Genomic DNA, 7,241 nt, shown 5'->3' with positions numbered 1-7,241 from the left:
TCTCAATCACATCTCTTCCATATAAATTTTAATATTGTCCTTTGTTATGCCTTTCATTGCACATTTATTTAAAACTAGCCTCCGAGCAAGTGCGTGCTTAGAAGCTCTTCTATTTTTATGGGAAAAATTAATAATTTGCATCCATTATAATTTGGGATTACTACATTTTTCAATCACAAAAAAACCTAGGGGTGTGATATATATTGATTTGTCTATTTTTTTTTTTTTTTTTTTGTTGTTGTTATTATTGGTTTTGACTCATTATTTTAGTGTATGTGTTCTAAGTGGTTCTCCCTCTTCCTACTATTATTTTTGTCTATTGTTTTTCTTACATTTAAGCCTTACTCTTTTTTTTTTTTTTTGGTATTTGTTATATGGTGACATTGTTGGAAAAACATAGTTTGTATTGCATACAAAACATACGCAGCAGAAAATTAACAGGTCTACTTCATTCGCAATTGATAACATGTATTATGTAAATTTCAGAATATAAGAACAAAAGAGTGTACCTTAGTGCGGTGAAATTCAAAACCAAAGATTGGAAGTACTTGTGAACACTTTTAATCTTCACTCCAATTCCACTTGTGTCTAAGAAGTGTGGTCTTTCAATTAGTTTATATGTTTTTGTTCAAGGGAGAATAAGAGAGTCTCCAAGACTCACCTACAAACCATTTCATTCTCTTACAAAATTCTGAATGTTTCTCTCCATATAACTGATTATCTAATTAGACTAGCCTTTTGGGCAATTCTAATTGGGCTTTAGTATGTGGTTTGGGGTGGAACCAAAAAGGAACAAATAAGACACTAGCTCTAATGGGCCTTAGGCTTTTCTGTCAACTCTTGACAAGTTCAAAGTTACCATTAATTATATTTAATACCACTATATAAATATAATTGCACTCTAGGCCTTATTAATAAATTATATACCAAGACTTTACTGTAAATGCAACCCCTTCATAAAATATTCGTAGTAATACAAAGTTATGAATGTATACTATCACTTTGAAAATTACTACATTTTAATCCTTGAGTACCCAGTTTAATCCTTTAAGTTATTCATCATATATTTATGAAATCCAATTTTATAAATATATACTTTAGTAACTCCTTACTAAAGTGGTTAGGTCTAACACTCTAAATAACTAAACTCATTAAACTTATCTCAAGGGAATGTTTTATATCTACGTTAAGAGATTATAAATTCTATCTCGAAAATATATGTTCCATCAACACTAAATGTGGTTGCCCAACATATTGAGGTTTTGATTGTGACTTTAGATCTCACTCCTAATATATCAAAGCAACCTACAATTCATGATCAGGTCCATTATTCTCTTAGGATTAAGAGTTCATCTAAATAAAAGTCATAAAATTTATTATTCATTTGACAGTCGTTAGGAGAATAATAAATCTCACAGCGGTTTAGTTTAATATGTCTTAAGTCTTAAAACATATTAACATATCAACTAGAAGTCTCTATTTCCATGATCAAGAAAAATCATCTTATTTGATATGTTATAGCCTTCGCAGATGAAATGCCTAATTTCATCATTGACTATGAATAAAAATTCTGAGTTTACACAGAACACGTGATTTAAATTTTCTGTGACTAAATCACATAAATCACATACTATGCATCTCATGGACTATATGATAGTGTCCAAATATTCATGTTACCATTATTTCAGATAATAATAAAAAAAACTTTATTAATTACTATATTAAGTCATACACAATGTCATACATAGCATCATACAATAGGATTTAAGGGCACTAATCCTAACAGACATATCAACAATTTTGTTAGATTGTATAGCAGGCACATTGGATGAATTTGGGTGAGCGAAGTGGTAGTTAATCTATCAAGTAGCTGTTAAAGACCTTTTTTTTGTAAATATTCTACGTATGTATGCCTACAATTATTAATATGTGTAACACTCCATTTTCAATTAATTGAAACTGTTACACTTTAGCTTCATTTTTTTAATCATATCTCTTCCATATGAATTTTAATATTGTCCACTGTTGTGCCTTTCATTGGACATTTATTTAAAACTAGCCTCTAAGCATGCACTCAAGCGCATGCTCGGAGGCTCTTTTATTTTTTAGGGAAAAAGTTAATAATTTGGATCCATTATAATTTGGGACCACTACATTTTCCAATCACAAAAAAACTTGGGGGTGTGATATATAGTGATTTGTCTATTTTCTTGTTGTTATTGGGTTTGACTCATTATTTTTGTATATGTGTTCTAAGTGGTGCTCTCTCTTCCTCCTATTATTTTTGCCTATTATTTTTCTTACGTTTAAGCCTTACTCTTTATTTTTTCATATTTGTTTTAGGGTGACATATCAACAATTTTGTTAGATTGCATAGCAGGCACATTAGATTAATTCAGGTGAGTGAAGTGGTAATCAATCTATCAAGTAGCTGTTAAGTACCACTTTTTGTAAATATCCTACCTATATATGCCTATATTTATTAATTTGTGTAACACAACGTTCTTAATTAATTGAAACTATTACACTTTAGCTTCATTTTTCTCAATCACATCTCTTTCATATGAAATTTAATATTGTCCTTTGTTGTGCCTTTCATTGAAAATTTATTTAAAGCAAGCCTCTGAGCACGTGCGTGTTCTTCTATTTTTTTGGGAAAAAGTTAATAATTTACATCCATTATAATTTACGATTACTACATTTTCCACTCGGAAAAAAAACCTGGGGGTGTGATATATATTGATTTATCTATTAATAGTTTATCTAATTAATGAGTATTTTTTAAAGGGAGGGAATGATATATATTGATTTGTCTATTTTTTTTGTGGTTATCGGGTTTGACTCATTATTTTAGCGTATGTGTTCTAAGTGGTGCCCTCTCTTCCTCCTATTATGTTTGCCTATTGTTTTTCTTACATTTAAGCCTTACTACTATTTTTTTGTATTTTTTTTAGGGTGACATATCAACAGTTTTGTTATATTGCATAGGAGGCACATTGGATGAATTTGAGTAAGCAAAGTGGTAGTCAATCTATCAAGTAGTTGTTAAAGACCCTTTTTTTGTAAATACTCTACCTACATATGCCTATATTTATTAATTTGTGTAACACTAAGTTTTCAATTAATTTGAAATTGTTGCACTTTAGCTTCATTTTTCTCAATGACATCTCTTCCATATGAATTTTAATATTGTCCTTTGTTGTGCCTTTCATTGCACATTTATTTAAAACTAGCCTTGGAGCACGCCGTCAAGTGCGTGCTCAGAGGGACTTCCATTTTTTTGGGAAAAAATTAATAATTTGCATCAATTATAATTTGAAATTACTACATTTTCTAATTACAAAAAAACCTAGGGGGTGATATATATTGATTTGTCTATTTTATTGTTGTTATTGGGTTTGACTCATTATTTTAGTGTATGTGTTCTAAGTGGTGCTCTCTCTTCCTCCTATTATTTTTGTCTGTTGTTTTTCTTACATTTATGCCTTACTCTCTATTTTTTCGTATTTGTTTTAGGGTGACATATCAACAATTTTGTTAGATTGCATAGCTAACACATTGGATATATTTGGGTGAACGAAGTGGTTGTTAATCTATCAAGTAGTTGTTAAAGACCATTTTTTGTAAATATCCTACCTATATATGCCAATATTTATTAATATGTGTAACACTATGTTTTCAATTAATTGAAATTGTTACACTTTAGCTTCATTTTTCTCAATGACATCTCTTCCATATGAATTTTAATATTGTCCTTAGTTGTGCCTTTCATTGCACATCATATCATATATACTATATATAAAAGCAGAAGCATTTTCCTGCAATTAAGGTGGTTGTGACATGTAGGAAAAATCCCCCCCTAAAAATCAGCCACATATAGAGTCTAATTTGAAAAGTTACATCGCTAAAAACTCGAAGCCATACAATGTAGAGTTTAATTTGGAAAGTTACATCGTACCCATTGATTCCAACCCAAACGGCGCAACCCAAATAAAAACTTAAAGTCATTCATTGTTTCAACTTCCAATTCATTAAACACATGGCCAAAAGAAAAAATCTTCCCTGCCATCTGCTCTTTTCGACTTTACGCTGTTTAGTTTTTGACAGAACGCCTCTCTGTTTCTCTTAAAATATCTTTAACTAACTTTCCGTTAAATCTAAGATTTGTGTTCATTCACCTTTTTTATTTTTCCAGAGAAAGAAGCAGAAGAAGGAAGATGATACTGACTTCGGCGTCAATAATGAAAAAAAGTCCCCTCCACCCACAAACAACGCCTCCGATGGGTTCTATTCTTTCTATGATTTTTTTTAGGTAAATTAGATATGTTATATGTAATCAACTTTTTCAATTTGGTTCCAAATTTAAATTAAGAAATTAGTGCTAAGGAAATCAGGTTTTAATATGTGATTATTCTTTTAATTTTTTAATTTTTTTGGTAATAGACTTTTTTTTTTCAATTCGTCTATTTTGGAATTAAATCATTCAATTTTTTCTCTCCAGAGATGAAGAGGAATCTTTCCACAATCTAGAGTCTCTAATTTCATCAAATCAAGGTATTGATTTCTTTTCCTAAAAACTGTAAATCAAACGCACAGTGCAAATACCACAATCAATATTAATTTTCACGGAAACCTTATTAAAGACCATTATAAGGTTCCAGTAATATTAATATATATTGATTTGTCTTATTTAATACTACACTCAATATTAATATATATTGATTTGTCAATTTTTTTTGTTGTTATCGGGTTTGACTCATTATTTTAGTGCATGTGTTCGACGTGGTGCTCTCTATTCCTCTTATTATTTTTGTCTACTATTTTTCATACATTTAAGCCTTACTCTCTATTTTTTCGTATTTGTTTTATGGTGATCTATCAACAATTTTGTTAGATTGCATAGAAGGCACATTGGATGAATTCAGGTGAGCGAAGTGGTAGTCAATCTATCAAATAGTTGTTAAGGACCACTTTTTGTAAATATCCTACCTATATATGCCTATATTTATTAATTTGTGTAACACAACGATCTTAATTAATTGAAATTGTTACACTTTAGATTCATTTTTCACAATCACATCTCTTTCTTATGAAATTTAATATTGTCTTTTGTTGTGCCTTTCATTGCAAATTTATTTAAAACAACCCTCTGAGCACATGCATGGTCTTCTATTTTTTTGGAAAAAATTTAATAATTTGCGATTATTACATTTTCCAATCAGAAAAAAACCTAAGGGTGTAATATATATTGATTTGTCTATTAATATTTTCTGTAATTAATGATTATTTTTTAAAGGGAGGGAATGATATATATTGATTTGTCTTCTTTTTTTCTTTTTCTTTTTTTCTTTTTTTGTGGTTATCGGGTTTGACTCATTATTTTAGTGTATGTGTTCTAAGTGGTGCCCTCTCTTCCTCCAACTATTTTTGCATGTTGTTTTTCTTACATTTAAGCCATCCTCTTTATTATTTGGTATTTTTTTTAGGGTGACATATCAACAATTTTGTTAGATTGCATAGCAAGCACATTGGATGAAATTGGGTGAGTGAAGTGGTTGACAATCTATCAAGTAGTTGTTAAAGACCATTTTTTGTAAATATCCTACCTATATATGCCTATATTTATTAATTTGGGTAACACTATGCTTTCAACTAATTTAAACTATTACACTTTAGTTTCATTTGTCTCAATCATATCACTTCCATATGAATTTTATTATTGTACTTTGTTGTGCCTTTCATTGCACATTTATTTAAAATTAGCTTCTAAGCATGCGCTCAAGTGTGTGCTTGGAGGCTCTTTTATTTTTTTGGAAAAAAGTTAATAATTTGCATCTATTATAATTTGGGATTACTACATTTTCTGATAACAAAAAAACCTAGTGGTGTGATATATATTGATTTTTTTTTTTTTTGGTTATCGGGTTTGACTCATTATTTTAGTGTATGTGTTCTAAGTGGTGCTCTCTCTTCCTCTTATTATTTTTGTATGCAGTTTTTCTTACATTTAAGCCTTACTCTCTATTTTTTTTGTATTTGTTTTAGGGTGACAAATCAACAATTTTGTTAAATTGCATAGCAGGTACATTAGATGAATTCGGGTGAGCGAAGTGATAGTCAATCTATCAAGTAGTTGTTAAGGACCACTTTTTGTAAATATCCTACCTACATATGCCTATATTTATTAATTTGTGTAACACAACGTTCTTAATTAATTGAAACTGTTACACTTTAGCTTCAATTTTTCTCAATCACATCTCTTCCATATGAATTTTAATATTGTCCTTTGTTGTGCCTTTCATTGCACATTTATTTAAAACTAGCCTCGGAGCATGCACTCAAGCGCGTGCTTGAATGGTCTTCCATTTTTTTTGGAAAAAATTAATAATTTGCATCTATTATAATTTGGGATTACTACATTTTCTAATCACAAAAAAAACCCAGGAGTGTGATAAATATTGATTTGTCTATTTTCTTGTTGTTATCAGGTTTGACTCATTATTTTAGTGTATGTGTTCTAAATGGTGCTCTCTCTTCCTCATATTATTTTTGTTTGTTATTTTTCTTTTGTTTAAGCCTTACTCTCTATTTTTTCATATTTGTTTTTGGGTGACATATCAACAATTTTGTTAGATTGCATGGCAAGCACATTTGATGAATTCAGGTGAGCGAAGTGGTAATCAATCTATCAAGTAGCTGTTATGGACCACTTTTTGTAAATATCCTACCTATATATGCCTATATTTATTAATTTGTGTAACACAACGTTCTTAATTAATTGAAACTGTTACACTTTCGCTTCATTTTTCTCAATCACATCTCTTTCATATGAAATTTAATATTGTCCTTTGTTGTGCATTTCATTGCAAATTTATTTAAAGCAAGCCTCTGAGCACATGCGTGTTCTTATATTTTTTTGGGAAAAAGTTAATAATTTACATCCATTATAATTTGCAATTACTATATTTTTCAATTAGAAAAAAACTTGGGTGTGCGTGTGTGATATATATTGATTTGTCTATTAATAGTTTCTCTAATTAATGAGTATTTTTTAAAGGGAGGGAATGATATATATTGATTTGTCTATTAATATTTTCTCTAATGAATGAGTATTTTTTAAAGGGAGGGAATGATATATATTGATTTGTCTTCTTCTTTTTTTTTTTTTTTTTTTTTTTTTTTTTTTTTTTTTTTTTTTTTGTTTTTTTTTTTTTTTTTTTTTTTTTTTTTTTTTTTTTTTT

The 7,241-nt window shown here is 29.2% G+C and overlaps 1 long non-coding RNA gene across 4 annotated transcripts in view; it reads left to right on the top strand.

Annotated features, from left to right (window-relative positions):
- Window positions 1-2,952: 2,952 nt before the first annotated feature.
- LOC136068169 (uncharacterized) overlaps window positions 2,953-7,241 on the top strand; it is a 6,271-nt gene continuing 1,982 nt past the window's right edge. The window contains exons 1-4 of one of the 4 annotated variants that reach the window (XR_010629569.1): window positions 2,953-3,010; window positions 4,196-4,312; window positions 4,502-4,554; window positions 5,487-5,542. This is a non-coding gene — a long non-coding RNA (uncharacterized LOC136068169). Of the gene's footprint in view, window positions 3,063-4,000; window positions 4,313-4,501; window positions 4,555-5,486; window positions 5,543-7,241 lie in introns of those variants that run through there. The other 3 variants (XR_010629570.1, XR_010629568.1, XR_010629567.1) reach the window with 3 other exon arrangements.

Source organism: Quercus suber, unplaced genomic scaffold, assembly GCF_002906115.3.
Source record: "Quercus suber isolate HL8 unplaced genomic scaffold, Cork oak 2.0 scaffold_102, whole genome shotgun sequence".
Lineage (NCBI taxonomy): Eukaryota > Viridiplantae > Streptophyta > Magnoliopsida > Fagales > Fagaceae > Quercus > Quercus suber.
This window is presented reverse-complemented; position numbering and strand designations above follow the sequence as displayed.